The sequence below is a fragment of the Nicotiana tabacum genome, chromosome 19 (assembly GCF_000715075.1).
Source record: "Nicotiana tabacum cultivar K326 chromosome 19, ASM71507v2, whole genome shotgun sequence".
Lineage (NCBI taxonomy): Eukaryota > Viridiplantae > Streptophyta > Magnoliopsida > Solanales > Solanaceae > Nicotiana > Nicotiana tabacum.
In genome coordinates, this window is record NC_134098.1 from 11,916,029 (window position 1) to 11,937,071 (window position 21,043).

Below are 21,043 nucleotides of genomic sequence, written 5' to 3' on the forward strand. Positions count from 1 at the left end.
TTGCTTCGCGAACGCATGGATGTGGTCGCGTTCGCGTAGAAGGATTTGAGCAGTGGATGAAGGGAGGAAATTACTCTACGCGATCGCGTGGGTCTGAACGCGTTCGCATAGGTTTGAGAGGCAGTGTTCCGCGTTCGCGTAGGGTCAACCGCGTTCGCAAGATGCCAAATTTGGGGACTATCTTTTTTGTGCTGCGCGATCCCGTGAAATAATCCGCAATCGCATAGAGTCAATTTTTGGCATTGGAAATATGTGCTTCGCGATCGCGTGACTGGGTCCACGATCGCATAGAAGAGAGGCCTGGACAGAAAGTTTAAGCTTCCCATTTTCCATTTTTGACGGATTGGAGCTTGGGAAGAGGAAATATTTGGGAGATTTTCAAGGAAAACAACGGGATAAGTGTTCTTAACTCATTATTGGTCAAATTACCCGAATCCCTAGTTGTTTTTAATATTTAATGGGTGAATTAAGTTGGAAAGATTAGAAAAATCTCTTGGTTTAAATTGTGGATTTGAAGGTCGAGTTGAGGTCGGATTTTGGTAAAATTGATATGGGCAAACTCATGGTTAAATGAGCTTTCGGATTTTGTAACTTTTTTTGGGTTCCGAGACGTGGGCCCCACGGGCAATTTTTGAGCTAAAATTCGGATTTTTATGGAAAATTAGCATTTTCTTATGGAATTAATTCCAATAAATTTTATTCACTGAAACAAATTATTTATGGCTAGATTCGACGCATTTGGAAGCCAATTCACGAGGAAAGGACATTGCAGAATAAGAATTTCATGGCTTGAGGTAAGTAACAGTTATAAATCTGGTCCTCAGGGTATGAAACCTCGGATTTTGTGTCATGTGATTATTTTGGAGGTGACACACATGCTAGGTGACGGGCGTGTGGGCGTGCACCAAGGGGATTGTGACTTGGTCCGTCCCGTGAAACTGTAAAGTTGAATAACTTGTTGTTAGCTATATGCTCTCTATGTGTTGAAGAAATTTGACTATAAATCATGTTAGAAATCATGCTTAGACTATGTGATGGTACTGTTGGGACCAACATAGGTCACGTACTTGTTGAATTATTTGCTAATTGTTGTCTTGTCTTCAGTTATGATTTTACTTGTGTATCATACCTCAGTCTTTCATGATATTTGTTGATACACTATGTTATCTTTGTTTGGGCTGATCTTTGTGATTTTCGAGAGCCCGAAAGACTAGAGAGGTTGAGGACTGAGTAAGGCCGAGGGCCTGTCGGTGAGCTAAGGTTATTATAGCATGTGAGTTATCCGTGTGGATTATGGCTCTTGGGCTGTAGGAGTCCCTCCGGAGTCTGTACACGCCCAATGAGCGCGGGACCCATTGAGTGTGAGTGCTGAGGGCTGAGAGCCGAGTGGTTGAGCTGTTGTGACGAGTTGAGTGACTGTTGCCATGAGAGGCTGTACTTGCTTTTCATTTGTTGTTGCATTTAGTTGCTATCTGTCATTGTTGTGAAATTCTCTGAAAGATTCTATATCCAGATTACATGAACATGAACTGTATAAAATTGATTTGACTTAAACTGCTGGATTTGAAAGGATGTCTATTCTTTGCTGGAATTACTGAAAGTGAACTATAACTGTGTAGCTTGTCACTATCTTCAGTTCCTTAGTTATTATTGTTACTTGCTGAGTTGGTTGTACTCATACTACACCCTGCACTTCGTGTGCAGATCCAGGTGCTTCTGGACATAGCGGGTGTTGATTCTCTCGTACAGTTGATTTTCTGGAGATTCAGAGGTAGCTGGCGTGTTTTGCAGACCTTGTCTCTCCTTCCCTATTTCCTTGTTTACCTTATTTTGGTCTTAGACTATTATAGACCGTATTTTTTCATACTTTTATTCATATTAGATGCTCATGTACTCAGTGACACCAGGTTTTGGGGAGTGTTTATATCAGTATTTGTGGGATTTTGTATTGTGTTTAATTATTATATTTTCAAACTTAAAAGAAATTGTGGTTTATTGATATTATTGGCTTGCCTAGTGTCGAGATAGGTGCCATCATGAAAGGTTGGGATTTTGGGTCGTGACAGATCGCCAGTTGAGATCCAAGAGGATTTCTGTGGAAAAGGTCCAGTGGATGGCCTAACCGGTCGAGGAGGCGACTTGGGAGTCTGAGGAGGACATGCGTAGCATATATCCTCACTTGTTCAGCACTCTAGGTATGATTATAGACCCGTTTGAGGACGAACGTTTGTTTAAGAGGTGGAGAATGTAACGACCCGACCGATCGTTTGGCTTTCTAGAACCATGTTCCCTTAAATAAGACTCCCCATATGTTCTTTTACTATTTCATGACTTGCGGGGATGATTGGTTTGAGATTTGGAAGGGTTTGGTTGAAATCGGAACACTTGGTTCCTTAAGTTGGCCTTAAAAGGCTAGGTTTGACTTCAGTCAATATTTTGAGTAAACGATCTTGGAATCGGGATTTGACGGTTCCAATAGGTTTGTATGATGATTTCAAACTTAGGCGTATGCTCGGTTCGGGTTTTGGATGACCCGGGAGCGTTTCGGCGCCTAATATCAAAAGTTGGTTCTTGAAGAATCTTGAAGGTCTTTAAATTTGGTTTGGAGCGGGTTTTGGTGTTATCGTAGTCCAAATGGAATTCTAAGACCGGGAATAGTTTCGTAATGTTATTTAAGACTTGCACGCAAAATTTGGTGTCAATCCGGGTAGTTTAAGTATGTTTCAGCGCATTTGGAGTAAATTGAAGAACTTGAAGTTTATAAGTTTGATTCCTTGAGTTTTTGGGGTGCGATTCTTAGTTTCAATGTTGTTTCGGGCATTTTGAGAGTTTGAGCGAGTCCATTTTATGATTTCAAACTTGTTGGTAAGTTCAGACGGGGCCCTGGGGGGCCCGAGTGTCGATCGGACGAGGCTCGAACCAAGTTGGGAGACTGGAGCAACAGATGAAGCTTCCAGATCTGTCATAATCGCACATGGGCTTGGCCAGCCGCAGGTGCGGGCTCGCAGATGCGAGCCACAAGCCGCAGAAGCGAAATATCGAGGGCAACCTAGGAACTGTAGATGCGGAAGATTGGGCGCACCTGCATGACCGCAGATGCGAGAGCTGTGGTCGCAGGTGCGGCTAGGCTCGCAGAAGTGTCCCCTTCTGTCCGCAGATACTGAGGAAGGCTAGCTCAGGGAAAAATGCACATGCGAGGCATTTTCCACAGGTGCGAGAACGCAGATGCGGCCAAGGCACCGCATGTGCAAAAATTGTTAGGCAGTGAGGGTTCATTTAATACGGGACTTAGGCCATATCTAACGCTGTTTCTTTCACTTCTGGGCGATTTGAGAGCTTAAAAGGATGGAATTTTAACCTATCTTTGTAAGGTAAGTAATTTCTACTTAATGTGAGTTTAATACATCGATTACTCTGTAGATTTTAACATGGAAATTTGTGAAAATCATGGATTTAGATGAGAAACCTAGGTTTTGATAAAAATGGGATTTTACTACGAAAATAATTATGGAACTTAGTGAAAATCATCTATTTATGTTCCTAAGGCGATGGGTAACAACTTTCTTCGGAAATTTTTGGAATCCGGGCATGTGGGCCCGGAGGTGAGTTTTAGGATTTTTGCAAATAGGCTTGGAAAATCACTTTGATAGTTAGGGTATGAACTTTTAAGCATATATTAATTATTTTATATAACATTTGACTAGTTTCGAGTCGTGTGGCACCAAATTAAGGGTTTGGGCACAAATCTTGGATCGGAAAGTAGGCCCTGAGATGAGGTAAGTCTCTTTTCTAACCTTGTAAGAGGGAATTAACCCCATAGATAAATTATAACTAATATGTGCTCCTACGTGTGGGGGGGCTACGTACGTACGAGGTGACGAGAGTCCGTACGTAGCTACTAATTATGCTATTGTCCGGGTAGTCTAGGACCCATACCATACTATACTTGAAATGTTTGCACTCCTACTTGTTGATTTAATTGCTTAAGTCATATTGGAAGTTGATAAAAGAATTGTAAAAGGTTAAATTCACTTACTTAAAGTTACGAATGGAACACTTGACTATAAATGAGAATTTGTGTGTTATTTGAAATGTTTTCTATTTGTGGAGCGGGCCGAACACCTCGGTAGCAGATAGATGCATCTATAGTTTGTACCATTCGACCCTCGACAGTGCACAATTTTAATATTATGTTGGATCGGGCCGTACAACCTCGGCATAATATGCGCATGCAAATCTTTGGAACTATTCATGATTGATATTGCTTAAAATGCCTTGAAATATAAGCTGTTAAATAATGAAACTAAACTTGGGATTTAATATTTGCGAAAGAAGAATTTACTATTTCTTGATATTGAGCTTACACCATTGTTCATGAAATCCATGCTTAGTATAAAATTTGATATATCATTGTTGGCCCATAGTAAGTGTCAAAGTCGACCTCTCGTCACTACTTCTTCGAGGTTAGACTGGATACTTACTGGGTACATGTTGTTTATATACTCACGCTACACTTCTACACTTGATTGTGCAGGATCTGAGGCAGGTACATCTGGTTACCAGTCTGGTGCGCATATTTGATCCCCACTATGAGACTACATGGTGAGATGCCCTCCAGGGCCGTTCTGCAACAGCCAGAGTCTTTTTTTTGTTTATTCGTTCTATCTATTCCATTTCAGACAGTAGATTAGAATTCTTTTATATATTCTACTAGTAGCTCATATACTTGTGACACCGGGTCTTGGCACACACACTAGTAGACTTATGATTTTGGGTTGTATTTCTACGGTTATGATTTCATTTAGCTGCTTTTGTTCTGCTCACTTTAAATTCCGTTATTTGTTAAATTCTTAAAATTTAAGGAAAGTTAGTTGTTTGAAAAACTTATTAAAAATGGTAATCACTAGATTGTTCACTGTCGGCTTGCCTAGTATCGGTGCTGGGCACCGTCATGGCCTAAACCAGAATTGGGTCGTAACAGGGCTAAAGCCCATGGATTGAGAAAGTATGGTAGATACCCGTTTGTGATCAAACGAAGCCATATGAGACCTCAATACGCACTACATTTCCTATCTCTATGGCGTGTGGTAGTGCTTTATATGGTTAAGCTTATTTTTATCTTAATGATTACATAGCCTTAAGGTGATCTATGCGTAGATAGACTTGATGGAATCACCTACGTGAGTGTAAAGGTGCGGACGCCTTTTATGAAAAACTTGGGATGTCTTTCTAGAGCACTCATGAGACCCAAGGTATGTGCATGACCATAAAAGCACTTTGTTAGTATCACGGAGTTTACATAAAATTAAGGATATAGTATGTGTTGTGGAGTCACAACTAATGTTCATTCATTTCAAGAGTACTTCACTTTGTGGATGTTAGTTGTTGTCTCAGTTCACTACATGTCAATTCAAATCAAAAGATATTGACACTTGAGTACATGTTCCTTCTTTTGCCCAAAATTATTCTTATTATATTTTTGTCTTTGCATTAGTGGGGGATTTTTGGTATTATTTATATTTGGTAATGCAAAGTCAAAGATTTCTTTGTAGTCCCTTTTCCCACTTTACTTCTTTTTCTTTCGTGAAAGACAAAGTGTTCCTCATCTATTGTGGAAAGTCTCTTTCTTCTCTTTATATTGAATTACTCTTTGTTGGGCTTGTAAAGAGCTAGTAAAAGGTAATGGCCTCGCGCACATGAGAAATTGGTTCTGAAGCCAAAACGGGTCGATATTGTCACGACCCGCAATTCCCACCTCCGGACCATGATGGCGCCTAACATTTCACTTGCTAGGCAAGCCAACGTTAGAATAATATTATCCATTTTAAAAATAATTTTTAAATTTATTAATAACAAAGAAGCAAATGCGGAATCAATTTTGAAATAATCCATAATAATAACGGTGTCTAAATACCATCCCAGAATTGGTGTCACAAGTGCACGAGCTTCTAGAATAAATACAAATAAAGGTCTGAATAAAATAAAGCTGTCTCGAAATAAACACACAGCTAAAGAACAATAGATAGGGACTTCAGAGCTGCGGACGCCATGCAGTTATATCTCCAGTTTTCTCTGATAGCTAAAATCCGAGCAAGTCTATGGTACGTCGCTGGGACCAACTCTAAAATCTACACAAGAAGTGCAGAGTATAGTATCAGTACAACCGACCCCATGTACTGGTAAATGCTGAGCCTAACCTCGACAAAGTAGTGACGAGGCTAAGGCGGTTCACTTACATTAACATGTACACAATATTAGTAACAACAATAATAGAAATAAATTAGGTAATTCATTTATAATAAGTGAAGGCAACTTAGCAGTCATAACCAATTATCATTTCCATTAAATTCTGTTGCAGCGTGCAACCCGCTCTCACAATATATCCACATTCAGTTCTATTGCAGCGTGCAACCCACTCTCAGTGTGATATATTCACATTCAGTTCTATTGCGGCGTGCAACCCGCTCCTCCAACATATTCATTTTAATCAAGTCTGTTGCGGCGTGCAACCCGATCCTCCAATATTGACTTTTAATAAGTCTGTTGCGGCGTGCAACCCGATCCTCCAATATTGACTTTTAATAAGTCTGTTGCGGCGTGTAACCCTATCCTCCAATATTGACTTTTAATAAGTCTGTTGCGGCATGCAACCTGATCCTCCAATATATTCATTATAATCAATCATGTTGCGGCATGCAACCCGCTCCTCCAACATTTTTATTTACCAATTCTTATAGAAGAAATTTTTCCAATAAATGTAACAATTAATATAAAATTACAAGACCACAAGCATACAATAATTATGGTTTAATTATGAAGCAAACAATGACAAATAGCAAATTATTATGGAAATCAGGGAGCAAATAGGCAGTTTAATATTTAATATGCTAAATATCAAATAACAATTAAGGCACATAATTCAAATAGCATGTAATAATTAATGCAGGAATTCAAGAATTTATATTTGAAAAGAATAAGAGAAATAATTATTATAATAATTAATTTATGATTAAAAGCAATTTATGATTTTTCAAGTAAGCAGGCATAAAACTAATTTGACGACGTATAGAAACTCCTCACCTCGGCTATACGTCGTTTACATGCAATTCACATAACAAACAATTTAAGGGTTCTATTCCCTCAAGTCAAGGTTAACCCCGACACTTACCTCGCTTTGCAAATTCTAATCAATTATTTAACCAGAGCTTTTCCTTTTAAATTTGCCTCCGAAAGCTTCAAATTTATTCACAAACAATTCAATATATTCAATATTAATCATAGGAATTAATTCCATATGAATTTATAAATTTTTCGGATAAAAATCTAAAATTTATTAAAATATTCGGCAGTGGGACCCACGTCTTAAATCCCGAAAACACTTGCGAAATCCGAACACCCGTTCCGATACGAGTTCAACCATACCAAATTTGTCCAATTCCGATATCAAATGGACCTTCAAATCTTAAGTTTTCGTTTTTGGAAAGTTTTACAAAAATTCCAATTTCTTCCATCTAAATCTGAAATAAATGATGAATATAGACATGGATTTTTGAAATACAATCACTATATAATAAAGAACACTTACCCAATTCGAAATCGTGAAAAACTCCTTTGAAAAAGCCCCTAAGCCGAGTTATAATTGAGGGTTTGTGAAAATTAAAAACAAATCCCGTTTTTTGTTTTGTTTTAAGTCACACGGGTCAGGCCTTCTTCGCGTTCGCGAAGGGCCTGTCGTGTTCGCGATGAGTAGCAGTCCGTGGCTTTTGCGTTAGCGAGTCCTCCTTCGCATTCGCGAAGGTTTTCCCCCTTGTCCTTCGTGTTCGCGAGGCATAGCTCACGTTCGCGCTGAAGGAATGATCGACCCTCCCCTATGTGTGCCTAACACTACGCGTTCGCGAGGAGATGGTCGCGTTCGCGACCAAGCCTTCGTGTTCGCGAAGAAGAAAAATCCTGCTGCCCGGTTTACTCTTCGCGTTCGCGAGAGTACCTTTGCGAACGCAAAGAAGAACATGCCAGAACACCTGTTGTAGCAAAATACCAGATTTTCAAAGTCCAAAACATCCCGTAACCTATCTGAAACTCACCCGAGCCCTCGGGACTTCAAACCAAACATGCACACATATTCTAAAACATCATACGAACTTGCTCGCGCGATCGAATCGCCAAAATAACATCTAGAACTACGAATCGGACACCAAATCAAAGGAAGTTTTTAAGAAAACTTTAAAACTTATATTTTTACAATCGGACGTCCGAATCACGTTAAATCAACTCCAATTCTGACCAAATTCGGTAGACAAGTCATAAATATTATAGTGGACCTACACCAGGCTCCAAAACCAAAATACAAACCCGAGGTCAATAAATCCAATATCAGAAATTTCTTAGAAATCATTAAGCTTTCAAGCTTTTAATGTTTAATCGAAATTCCATATCTCGAGCTAGGGACCTCGGAATTCGATTCTGGGCATACGCCCAAGTCCCAAATCATGATACGGACCTACCGAAATTTTCAAAATGCTGATCCGGATCCATTTGCTCAAAATGTTGACCAAAGTCAACTTAGTTGAGTTTTAAAGCTCTACTTCCCATTTTAATCCATTTTTCACATAAAACCTTTCCGGAAAAATATACGGACTACGCATGCAAGTCGAGGAATGATAAATGGTGCTTTTCGAGGTCTTAGAACATAGAATTACTTATAAAATTTAAAGATAACATTTTGGGTCATCACATTCTCCACCTCTAAAACAAATGTTCGTCCTCGAACGGAGTTAGAAAAAGTACCTGAGCTGGAGAAAAGGTGTGGATATTTATTCTGTATGTCCGACTCGGACTCCCAGGTAGATGCCTCTACCGGATGACCTCTCCATTGCACCCAAACTGAAGGATAACTCTTTGACCTCAACTGTCGGACCTGCCGGACTAGAATAGCCACCTGCTCCTCCTTGTAAGTCAAATCTTTGTCCAATTGGACTGAGTTGAAATCTAACACAGGGACGGATCACCATGATATTTTCGGAGCATAGACACATGGAACACCGGATGAACCGCTGATAAACTAGGTGGTAATGCAAGCCTGTAGGCTACTTCACCCACCCTTTCAAGAATTTCAAAGGGTCCATATACCTAGGGCTCAACTTGCCCTACTTTCCGAACCTCATTACACCTTTCATAGGTGAAACCCAGAGCAATATTCATTCTCCAACCATGAATGCAATATCACGAACTTTACGGTCGGCATAACTCTTTTGCCTAGACTGAGTTGTGCGAAGTCGATCCCGAATAATCTTGACCTTATCCAAGGCATCCTGTACCAAATCGGTACCCAACAACCGAGCCTCTCCCGGTTCAAACCAACCAACTGGCGATCGGCATCGCCTTCTGTATAATGCCTCATATGGAGCCATCTGAATGCTCGACTGGTAGCTATTATTATAAGCAAACTCTGCAAGTGGCAAGAAATGATCCCAAGAACCTCCAAAGTCTATAACACAAGCGCGAAGCATATCTTCCAATATCTGAATAGTGCGCTCTGACTGTCCGTCTGTCTGTGGATAAAATGTTGTACTCAACTCCACCCGCGTGCCTAACTCATGCTGTACAGCCCTCCAGAAATGTGAGGTAAACTACGTACCTCGATCTGAAATAATTGTCACGGGCATACCGTGAAGGCAGACAATCTCATGAATGTAAATTTCAGCTAACCTCTTTGAAGAATAGGTAACTGCCACTGGAATGAAATGGGCTGACTTGGTCAACCTGTCCACAATGACCCAAACTGCGTCAAATTTTCTCTGAGTCCGTGGGAGCCCAACAACAAAATCCATAGTGATACGCTCCCACTTCCACTCAGGAATTTCTAACTTCTGAAGCAAACCACCAGGTCTCTGATGCTCGTACTTAACTTGCTGACAATTCAGACACCGAGCTACATGTGCAACTATATCCTTTTTCATTCTCCTCCACCAATAATGTTGCCGCAAATCTTGATACATTTTAGCGGTACCTGGATGAATAGAATACCTGGGATTATGTGCCTCTTCAAGAATTAATTCACGAAGCCCATCCACATTAGGCACACAAATACGGCCCTGCATTCGCAGAACCCCATCTTCCCCTATAGCAACCTGTTTGGCATCACCGTACCGCACCGTGTCCTTAAGGACAAGTAAGTGAGGATCATCATATTGCCTCTCTTTGATGCGCTCATATAATGAAGACCGAGCGACTGTACAAACTAGAACCCGACTAGGTTCTGAAACATCTAACCTTACGAACTGATTAGCCAAAGTCTGAACATCTGCAGCTAATGGCCTCTCACCAACCGAAATATACGCAAGACTGCCCATACTCACAGCCTTTCTACTTAAAGCATCGGCCACCACATTGGCCTTTCTAGGGTGATACAAAATGGTGATATCATAGTCTTTCAACAACTCCAACCATCTTCTCTGCCTCAAATTAAGATCCCTTTGTTTGAACAGATACTGGAGGCTACGATGATCAGTAAATACCTCACACGAGACACCGTAGAGGTAATGCCGCCAAATCTTCAACGCATGAACAATGGCTGCCAATTCTAAGTCATGAACAGGATAATTCTTCTCGTGAACTTTCAATTGCCATGACGCATATGCAATTACCTTGCCATTTTGCATTAATACTGCACCAAGCCCAATGTGAGATGTGTCACAATATACCGTATACGATCCTGAGCCTGTGGGTAATGCCAATACTGGTGCCGTAGTCAAAGTGGTCTTGAGCTTCTGAAAGCTCAACTCACACTCGTCTGACCATCTGAATGGAACACCCTTCTAGGTAAGTCTGGTCGACGTGCTTGCTATAAATGAAAACCCTTCCACGAACCGACGATAATAACCTGCCAAACCCAAGAAACTCTGGATCTCTGTAACTGAAGTAGGTCTAGGCCAATTTTGAATAGCCTCAATCTTCTTAGGATCCACTTTTATGCCTTTTGCCGATACAACATGCCCCAGAAAGGCAACCGAGTCTAACCAAATCTCGTATTTTGAAAATTTGGCATATAACTGATTATTCTTCAAGGTGTGAAGCACACTTCGAAGATGCTGCTCATGCTCCTCTCGACTGTTTGAGTAAATCAAGATATCATCAATGAATACAACCGCAAAAGAATCCAAATAAGGCTTGAACACCCGATTCATCAAATCCATAAATGCTACTGGAGCATTTGTCAACCCAAATGACATCACTAGGAACTCGTAATGCCCATACCGAGTCCGAAAAGCTGTCTTAGGGACATCAGATGCCCTAATCTTCAACTGATGGTAACAAGATCTCAAATCAATTTTTGAAAATACCTTGGCACCCTGAAGCTGATCAAATAAGTCATCAATTCTTGGTAGCAGATATCTGTTTTTGATAGTGGCTTTGTTCAACTGCCGATCGTCTATACACATCTGCATCGAGCCATCTTTCTTCTTTACAAATAATACTGGTGCACCCCAGGGCGAGAACACTGGGTCTAATGAATCCCTGATCAAGCAAGTCTTGTAACTGCTCTTTCAATTCTTTCAACTCTGGCGGGGCCATACGGTATGGTGGAATAGAAATAGGCTGAGTGCCCGGAGCCAAATCAATACAGAAGTCAATATCTCTGTCGGGTGGCATCCCCGGTAGATCTGCAGGAAATACTTCTGGAAATTCACGAACAACTGGTACTGAGTCCATAGAAGGGACATCCGCACTGGGATCGCGAATATAAGCCAAATAGGCTAGACACCCTTTCTCTACCATACGCCGAGCTTTCATATAAGAAATAACCCTGCTGGCAGAATGGCTAGGAGTTCCTTTCTACTCTAATCGAGGTAACCCCGGCATAGCTAGGGTCACTGTCTTGGCATGACAGTCCAATATAGCATGATAAGGAGACAACCAATCCATACCCAAGATGACATCAAAATCTACCATATCAAGAAGTAGAAGATCCTCACTAGTTTCAAGATTACTAATAGTAACCACACACGAACGATAGACATGATCTACTACCATAGAGTCTCCCACCGGTGTAGATACACACACAGAAGCACTCAGAGAATCACAAGGCACAACCAAATATGAAGCAAAATAAGAGGACACATAGGAATAAGTAGATCCTGGATCAAATAGAGCTGAAGCATCTCTATGGAAAACTGGAATAATACCTGTGATCACAGCGTTAGATGACTCGGCCTCAGGCCTAGCTGCAAAAACATAAAATCGGGGCTGGGCCCCACCACGCTGAACTGCGTCTCTACGACGGCCTCTAACTAGCTAGCCTCCACTCTATTGGTCTAACCTCCACCTCTAATGGCCTGACCTCCACCTCTAGCTGCCTGACCCCTACCTCTAGCTGGCTGAGCAAGCGGTGAAGCAACCGGTGCTGGTATGATGGCACGGGAATCTTGTCGAGATCTGTTACTCGCCAATCTAGGGCAATACCTCCTGGTGTGACCAATATTCCCACATTCATAACACCCATCCTGATGTGTGGCTGATGAAGCTGAAGCTGACCCAGATGGGCTGGATAACCACTATAGTAACTCTGGAGTGGTGGTGCACTGATAGGAGCTAAATGTGCACTGAATACTGGCTGCCCAGAGTAAGGCATAATAGGACCGTCACTCTCTGAAGCACCGGGAGATACATGCAGTGCTGAATGAAACGGTCTAGGAGGATGACCCCTACCAAAATTACCCCTGCCTCCAGATGAGGCACCACTGAAACCACCGAACTGATGAGGCCTCTTATTGGACCTCTTCCCTCTTTCCTGTGCAAGAACCATCTCGATCCTCCTTGCGACATTAGCAGCCGCCTGAAAAGAAATCTCACTTCCGGTCTCCTTGGCCATCTGAAGTCTGATAGGGTGAGTGAGTCCCTCAATGAACCTCCTCACTCTCTCTCCCTCCGTAGGCAGTAAAAGGAGAGCATGACGGGGCAAATCCACAAAACGGGACTCATACCGAGTGACAGTCATACTGCCCTGCTGTAGACGCTCAAATTGCTTGCGGAATTCCTCTCTCAGTGTGATAGGGAGGAACTTCTCCAGAAATAGATGAGAGAACTGCTTCTAGGTAAGTGCAGGTGATCCGACTGCTCGGGTCAATGTGTAATCTCTCCACCACCTCTTGGCAAAACCCGTCATCTGGAATACAGAAAAATCAACTCCATTGGTCTCAACTATACCCATGTTTCGCAGCACCTCATGGCAGCGTTCAAGATAATCCTGTGGGTCCTCAGAAGGTGTACCACTGAAGTGAACTAGAAAGAACTTGGTAAATTTATCCAGTCTCAATAAGGCCTCAAAAGACATGGCGGGCCTATCACCGGTCTGTGCCGCAACAACTGGCTGAACTCCCCCAACTGGCAGGGCTGCTGGAGCCTGATTCTGCGGAGCCATCTGCTCCGGGGTGGGAGTAGTGGGAGTTTGTGCTCCTACCCCAGCCTGTAAGACGGCTGGTCCTACTGGAAATGTACCATTCTGGGCCACACCCTTAATAAGACTCACTAATCGGACTAGAGCATCCTAAAGCACTGGAGTGGCTATGAATCCTTCCGGGACCTAAACTGGTCCAACTGGTACATTCTGAACTGGGACCTCCTCCTGAAGGTCTATCTGAGGTTCTTCAACAGGTGCAGCTGCTCGAGCTCTGGACTGAGCTCAACCTCGGCCTCTGCCTTGGCCTCTAGCACGACCTCGGCCTCGACCTCTACCCCTGGCCATAAATGCCATCGGGGGTTCTGGTCCTTGTCCATCGGTATAAGTATTACGCGTTCTCACCATCTGCGAGAGAATAAGAGTAGAATGGTTCAATCATCGATGATAGAATAAAATCGCACAACAGAATAAGAAAGAAGTGTTATTATTCTTAAACTTCATAGCCTCTGAGAGATAAGTACAAATGTTTCCTTACCGATCATTCAGACTCTACTAAGCTTGCTTGTGACTCGTGAGACCTATGTAACCTAGTGCTCTCATACCAACTGTCACGACCCGCAATTCCCACCTCCGGATCATGATGGCGCCTAACATTTCACTTGCTAGGCAAGCCAACGTTAGAATAACATTATCCATTTTTAAAATAATTTTTAAATTTATTAATAACAAAGAAGCAAATGTGGAAGCAATTTTAAAATAATCCATAATAATAACGGTGTCTAAATACCATCCCAGAATTGGCGTCACAAGTGCACGAGCTTCTAAAATAAATATAAATAAAGGTCTGAATAAAATAAAACTGTCTGAAAAAACACACAGCTAAAGTACAATAGACGGGGACTTCAGAACTGCGGACGCCATGCAGTTATACCTCAAGTCTCCTCTGATAGCTGAAATACGAGCAAGTCTATGGTACGCCACTGGGACCAACTCCAAAATCTACACAAGAAGTGTAGAGTGTAGTATCAGTACAACCGACCCCATGTACTAGTAAGTGCTGAGCCTAACCTCGATGAAGTAGTGATGAGGCTAAGGCGGTTCACTTACATTAACATGTACGCAATATTAGCAACAACAACAATAATAGAAATAAATCAGGTAATTCATTTGTAATAATTGAAGGCAACTCAGCAGTCATAACCAATTATCATTTCTATTAATTCTGTTGCAGCGTGCAACCCGCTCTTACAATATATCCACATTCAGTTCTATTGCAACGTGAAACCCGCTTTCAGTGTGATATATTCACATTCAGTTCTATTGCAGCGTGCAACCCGCTCCTCCAACATATTCATTTTAATCAAGTCTGTTGCGGCGTGCAACCCGATCCTCCAATATTGACTTTTAATAAGTCTTTTGCGGCGTGCAACCCGATCCTCCAATATAGACTTTTAATAAGTCTGTTGCGGCGTGCAACCCGATCCTCCAATATAGACTTTTAATAAGTCTGTTGCGGCGTGCAACCCGATCCTCCAACATTTTCATTTACCAATTCTTATAGAAGAAATTTTCCCAATAAATGACACAATTAATATAAAATTATAAGACAACAAGCATACAATAATTATGGTTTAATTATGAAGCAAACAATGACAAATAGCAAATTATTATGGAAATCAGGGAGTAAATAGGCAGTTTATTATTTAATATGCTAAATGTCAAATAACATTTAAGGCACATAATTCAAATAGCATGTAACAATTAATGCAGGAATTCAAGAATTTATATTTGCAAAGAATAAGAGAGAAACAAATATTATAATAATTAAGTTATGATTAAAAATAATTTATGAATTTTCAAATAAGCAGGCAAACAATTAATTTGACGACGTATAGACACTCGTCACCTCACCTATACGTCGTTTACATGCAATTAACATAACAAACAATTTAAGGGTTCTTTTCCCTCAAGTCAAGGTTAACCCCGACACTTACTTCGCTTTGCAAATTCCAATCAATTATTCAACAACAGCTTTTCCTTTTAAATTTGCCTCTGAAAGCTTCAAATCTATTCACAAACAATTCAATATATTCAATACTAATCATAGGAATTAATTCCATATGAATTTATAAATTTTTCGGATAAAAATTCGAAATTCATTAAAATATTCGGCAGTGGGACCCACATCTTAAATCCCGAAAAAATTCACGAAATCCGAACACCCGTTCGGATACGAGTTCAACCATACTAAATTTGTCCAATTCCGATATCAAATGGACCTCCAAATCTTAATTTTTCGTTTTTGGAAAGTTTTACAAATATTCCAACTTCCTCCATCTAAATCCGAAATAAATGATGAATATAAACATGGATTTATGAAATACAATCACTATATGATAAAGAATACTTACCCAGTTCAAAATCGTGAAAAACTCCTTTGAAATCGCCGCTAAGCCGAGTTATAATTGAGGGTTTGTGAAAAATGGAAAAAATCTCGTTTTTTGTTTTGTTTTAAGTCACAGGGGTCAGGCCTTCTTCGCGTTCGCGAAGGGCCTGTCGCGTTCGCGATGAGTAGCTGCCCGTGGCTTTCGTGTTCGCGAGTCCTCCTTCGCGTTCGCGAAGGTTCTCCCCCCCCCCGGCCTTCGCGTTCGCGCTGAAGGAATGATCGACCCTCCCCCAGGTGTGCCTAACACTACGCGTTCGCGAAGGGTAATGCCCCCATTGCTTCGCGTTCGCGACCAAGCCTTCGCGTTTGCGAAGAAGAAAAATTCAGCTGCCCAGTTTACTCTTCGCGTTCGCGAGAGTACCTTCGCGAACGCGAAGAAGAACATGCCAGAACACCTGCTACAGCAAAATACCAGATTTTCAAAGTCTAAAACATCCCGTAGCCTATCCGAAACTCACCCGAGCCCTCAGGGCTCCAAACCAAATATGCACACAGGTTTTAAAACATCATATGAACTTGCTCGCGCGATCGAATCGCCAAAATAATACCAAGAACAACGAATCGGACACCAAATCAAAGGAAGTTTTCAAGAAAACTTTAAAACTTATATTTTTACAACCGGACGTCCGAATCACATCAAATCAACTCCGATTCTCACCAAATTCGGCAGACAAGTCATAAATATTATAGTGGACCTATACCGGCTCCGGAACTAAAATACGGACCCGAGGTCAATAAATTCAATATCAGTAATTTCTTAGAAATCATTAAGCTTTCAAGCTTTTAATTTTTCATCGAAATTCCATATCTCGAGCTAGGGACCTCCGAATTCGATCTCGGGCATACGCCTAAGTCCCAAATCACGATACGGACCTATCAGAATTTTTAAAATACTGATCCGGATCCGTTTGCTCAAAATATTAACCAAAGTTAACTTAGTTGAGTTTTAAAGCTCTATTTCTCATTTTAATCCATTTTTTACATAAAAACTTTCCGGAAAAATGTACGGACTGCGAACGCAAGTCGAGGAATGATAAATGGTGCTTTTTGAGGTCTTTGAATACATAATTACTTATTAAATTTAAAGATGACATTTTAGGTCATCACAGATACCCCTCCCCCCAACCCACGTGAGGCCTAATCCAAATATGATTTTGCTAAAATTATTTCTTTATTTTTTGAGCTTACCAGAAAATTGTCCAAATACATGCTTACCAGAATATGTCCAAATTCATTCTCTTTGAATTGAATTTTGTAACGTCCCATTTGTTTTTTTATATGTAACACCTATGTTTAATTTTTGTAACAACTGTAGTTAATGTTTTGTAACAGCTCCATCTTTAGTTTCTGAAACAGCTACAAATTAATTTCTTCATTTATAACTGTCCATCAGCTTTGCCTACAAAAGGCAGTCTTTTTTATGAATTATCCTTCACATAAAACACCTTCATCTTCTCTTCTTTCTAGGCAATTATTTTGTGCAAATTTCAAACTTCTGGCCACAAGTGCACGTGTTTGGAGATGTTGTAGAACCTTGGGGAGCAACCGGTCTTAACGATTTGCACCCAATCGGGCCGAAATCGCTTTCAAGGCAGTGGTTTGTCACGATAGAGTATTTTTCGATAAGTTGTTCTTGTTTATTTCTTGTTCTTTGTCAATATTATCTACTATTTTTCTTACACCTAGCAACACCTCCATTAGTTACGTTGCTCGGACTTTTCGAAAATGTCGTTGGGTGCGTGTCTGATAATTCAAAGAAAATGTATTTTTTGAGGATTCGACACGAGTTCGGCAACATTTTGGAGAATTCGCGCAACAAATCAATAGCATTATGTTTAATTTATCGAAGTTACTACAAAAAAACACTTACCATCGCTTGAATATATTATTTCCTGCAAACTTGATGTCACACACACACACCAGAAAACCAATGATTCATCGGTTTAGTTGCGTATTCATATGTACTAACATTATGAAATTGATATAAAGTACGTATATATATATATATATATATATATATATATATATATATATACACACTTCATTGAAAAGTATGACTCATGACTATTTCTACAAACCTTCTTGTTCCAAAACCCTAGAAACAAACATCTTTGGGGTATTGAAATAATGTAATTTGACTACAACAGAAAAGAATCAAAATTAATATAGATAGAAGGAGAAACCTTTCATTAATGATAAAATTGAGCACATTATTGAAACCTTGAAACGACCATTGTTACACTACAGGAAGAACAGCCAAGAAGAAGATGGAGTTTAAGTCTAATTGGAGTATCGAGACGGAAGCAAAACGTGTATAGATCAAATGGCAAAGGAAAATGATGGTCAAGGCCGACGAATTTGGAAATTGGAACAACGTGCAACAATTTTGACCAAGTGACACATGACTCCACTTAAAAATGCTAAAAAGAGAGTATTTTCCTTCAATTATTATTATTATTATAACGTAAAGAGAAAATGAGAAAAGGAAAGGCGAAACAAAAGCTTTTGATTTCCAAGGTGAAAGGCTAATGCTAGAAGCCTAGTCCTACTAAACCATGCTTTATTCCGAATCAAATTTGGAATTTTCAGAAATTCGCGCGTTGTTTCTTGCATAACCAACTTAAAGCTTTAAATTCTACTTCATTAATGGATCGGAAGAACTTATACATAGGAGTGTTCATGGTTCGGTTTGGATCGATTTTTTTTCTATAAAGAAATCAAATCAAGTGAGTCGATTTTTAAATATTGGAATCAAACCAAACCTTTAAGTTGGTTTTTTATCGATTCGGTTTTGTCAGTTTTTCGATTATTTATCGGTTTTTCATAAATATGAGATATACACTACCAAACACATTATATTTTCAACATAACACTATCAAACCAATTGCTCTTTGAGAAATCAATCATTTACCAAGATATATTGATGATAATTGAACTAAATAGTAATGAATAATTTTAGGACTCAATTAATACTAAATTATTTTTAACATAAAATAAATTCTTGTACTTAGCAAAAGAAAACTACTGATCAAACTAGAATGTAAATATAAACGACTAATATGTACCATAACATTTTAAAAACTTTATATAAAAATATACATATATATAGGTGTAATAATAAATTTAAATACCTACTTCTATAGTCGGTTTGGTTTGGTTTTTTCGGTTATTTTTTTATTAAAACCAAAACCAAACCAAATTTGGTCGGTTTTTAAAATTCAAAATCAAAACCAAATCAAGCAAAATAAGTATTGATTTTTTTAGTCGGTTTGGTTCGATTTTTTGGGTTTCTATGAACACCCCTACTTATACAAAATAAACTTAAAGTAGTATCTTGTTATAGCCTGTTTGGCCAAGATTCTCCAAGTTGAAAATCTTTTTTTTTTCAAAATTGAAGTAGTTGGCCAAGCTTTTAGAAGAAAAAAAAGTGCTTTTGAGTAGAAGCAGAATCAGTTTTGGAGAAGTAGAAAAAAGTAGTTTCTTCCTAGAAGCACTATTTTGAGAAGCACTTTTGAGAAAAATATACTTAGAAGCATTTTATAAAAGCTTGACCAAACACTATTTGTTGCTAAGAAGTGCTTTTCAAATTAATTAGCCAAACACAAACTACTTTTCATCAAAAGTACTTTTGAAAAATGCACTTTTGAAAAAATAAATCTCAAAATTAGCGGATTTTTTCAGCTCGACCAAATAGACTATTAATTTCCAACTCCACTATCATAATGGCAGCTGGCATTTGATATGTTAAATATGAGTTTCAATGATGAAAAATAATATATCACATTTGGTGCAGGATCACAAGGGATAAAACAAAGAAATCAAGATTCCCTATCATTCAAGCATGGACTAGGAGAAACAATCTATCAACGAAAATAAAGGAAAGGAAAAGTATCAATGACTAGCTATGAAAAAGGAAGAAGCAGCAAAAATTCGGAAGAAGAATCAATCAATGATTTGATAGATAATTGACGGAAGCTAGTATAGGAAGGTCCCAAAATCAAAGGAAAATAAGAATGTAAAGTTGTACAATGAAGATCGTTAAAGCCCGAAATCAGGGATCCATCATCAATCACTCAAGTAATGGAAAGATCTGCCCAGCGGAAGAAAAGCCCGTGAAGGACACAAGTCAAGGAAGATCAACGGAAACCTAACTTTATTCTTGGAAAGAATCAATTTGTAATTCGGTTCAAGGATCAATTCCATTAGGTTTGTAATCTCTCAAGATTTGCGTCAATTAAGGGTCAAGAAGGCCTCACAAAGTATATATACATCTGTTCCAGACTTGAAGCAGATATACTTTGAACGAACCATTATCACTCTTTTTGTTCTACTCCAAACAAGCATTGTACTTCATTTTAGATCTGTTGTGTAATTAGTGAGAGAGAAAAAAAGAGATAAACACTGGTGAGGTATTGTATCAAGAAGGTAAAAGTGACATAGAAACTAAGTTGTTGGTGTAAATCTACATCAACCAACTTGTACTCGAGACACTTCAAATACTAAAAGAGATCACCCTTGCAATCCAAGGGGACTAGACGTAGGAGTCACATTGAATCCGAACCAGTATAAAAATCCTAGTGTCTTTATTTCCTGCACTTTATTTCTGCATTATTATTATTATTTTGTTCTTATCTCTAGTCGACTAATTGGTAAACTAGTCAACTATTTAGAATACTGAAAATAAAAATCGACAATTCAAAGGAATTCGCTAGTCTTATGCAAAGTGAGTTTGAAATGAGCACGATGGGAGAGCTTACGTTTTTCCTTTGACTTCAAATTCAACAATCTAAAGAAGGAACCTTTGTGTGCCAGACGAAATATACAAAGGAATTAATTCAAAAGTTTAGCATGAGCAGTGCTAAAGCAATTTGTACACCAATAGGCCCGTCAACAAGTCTCGACAAGGACGAAAAAGGAAATCCAGTTGATGAAACTAAATATCATGGAATTATTGGCTCTTTTCTTTAATTAAATGCCAGTCGACCAGATATTATGTTCAGTGTGTGTAAATGTGCCAGGTTTCAGTCAGCTCCTAAGGAATCGTATCTGACTGCAGTAAAGAGAATAATTCGTTATCTCATCGAAACTATATCATATGGACTATGATACCCACATTCTAACAATTTTAAGCTTGAAGATTTTTCAGATGCTGATCTTGCAGGTGATAAGGAAGACAGAAAGAGCACTAGCGAAGCATG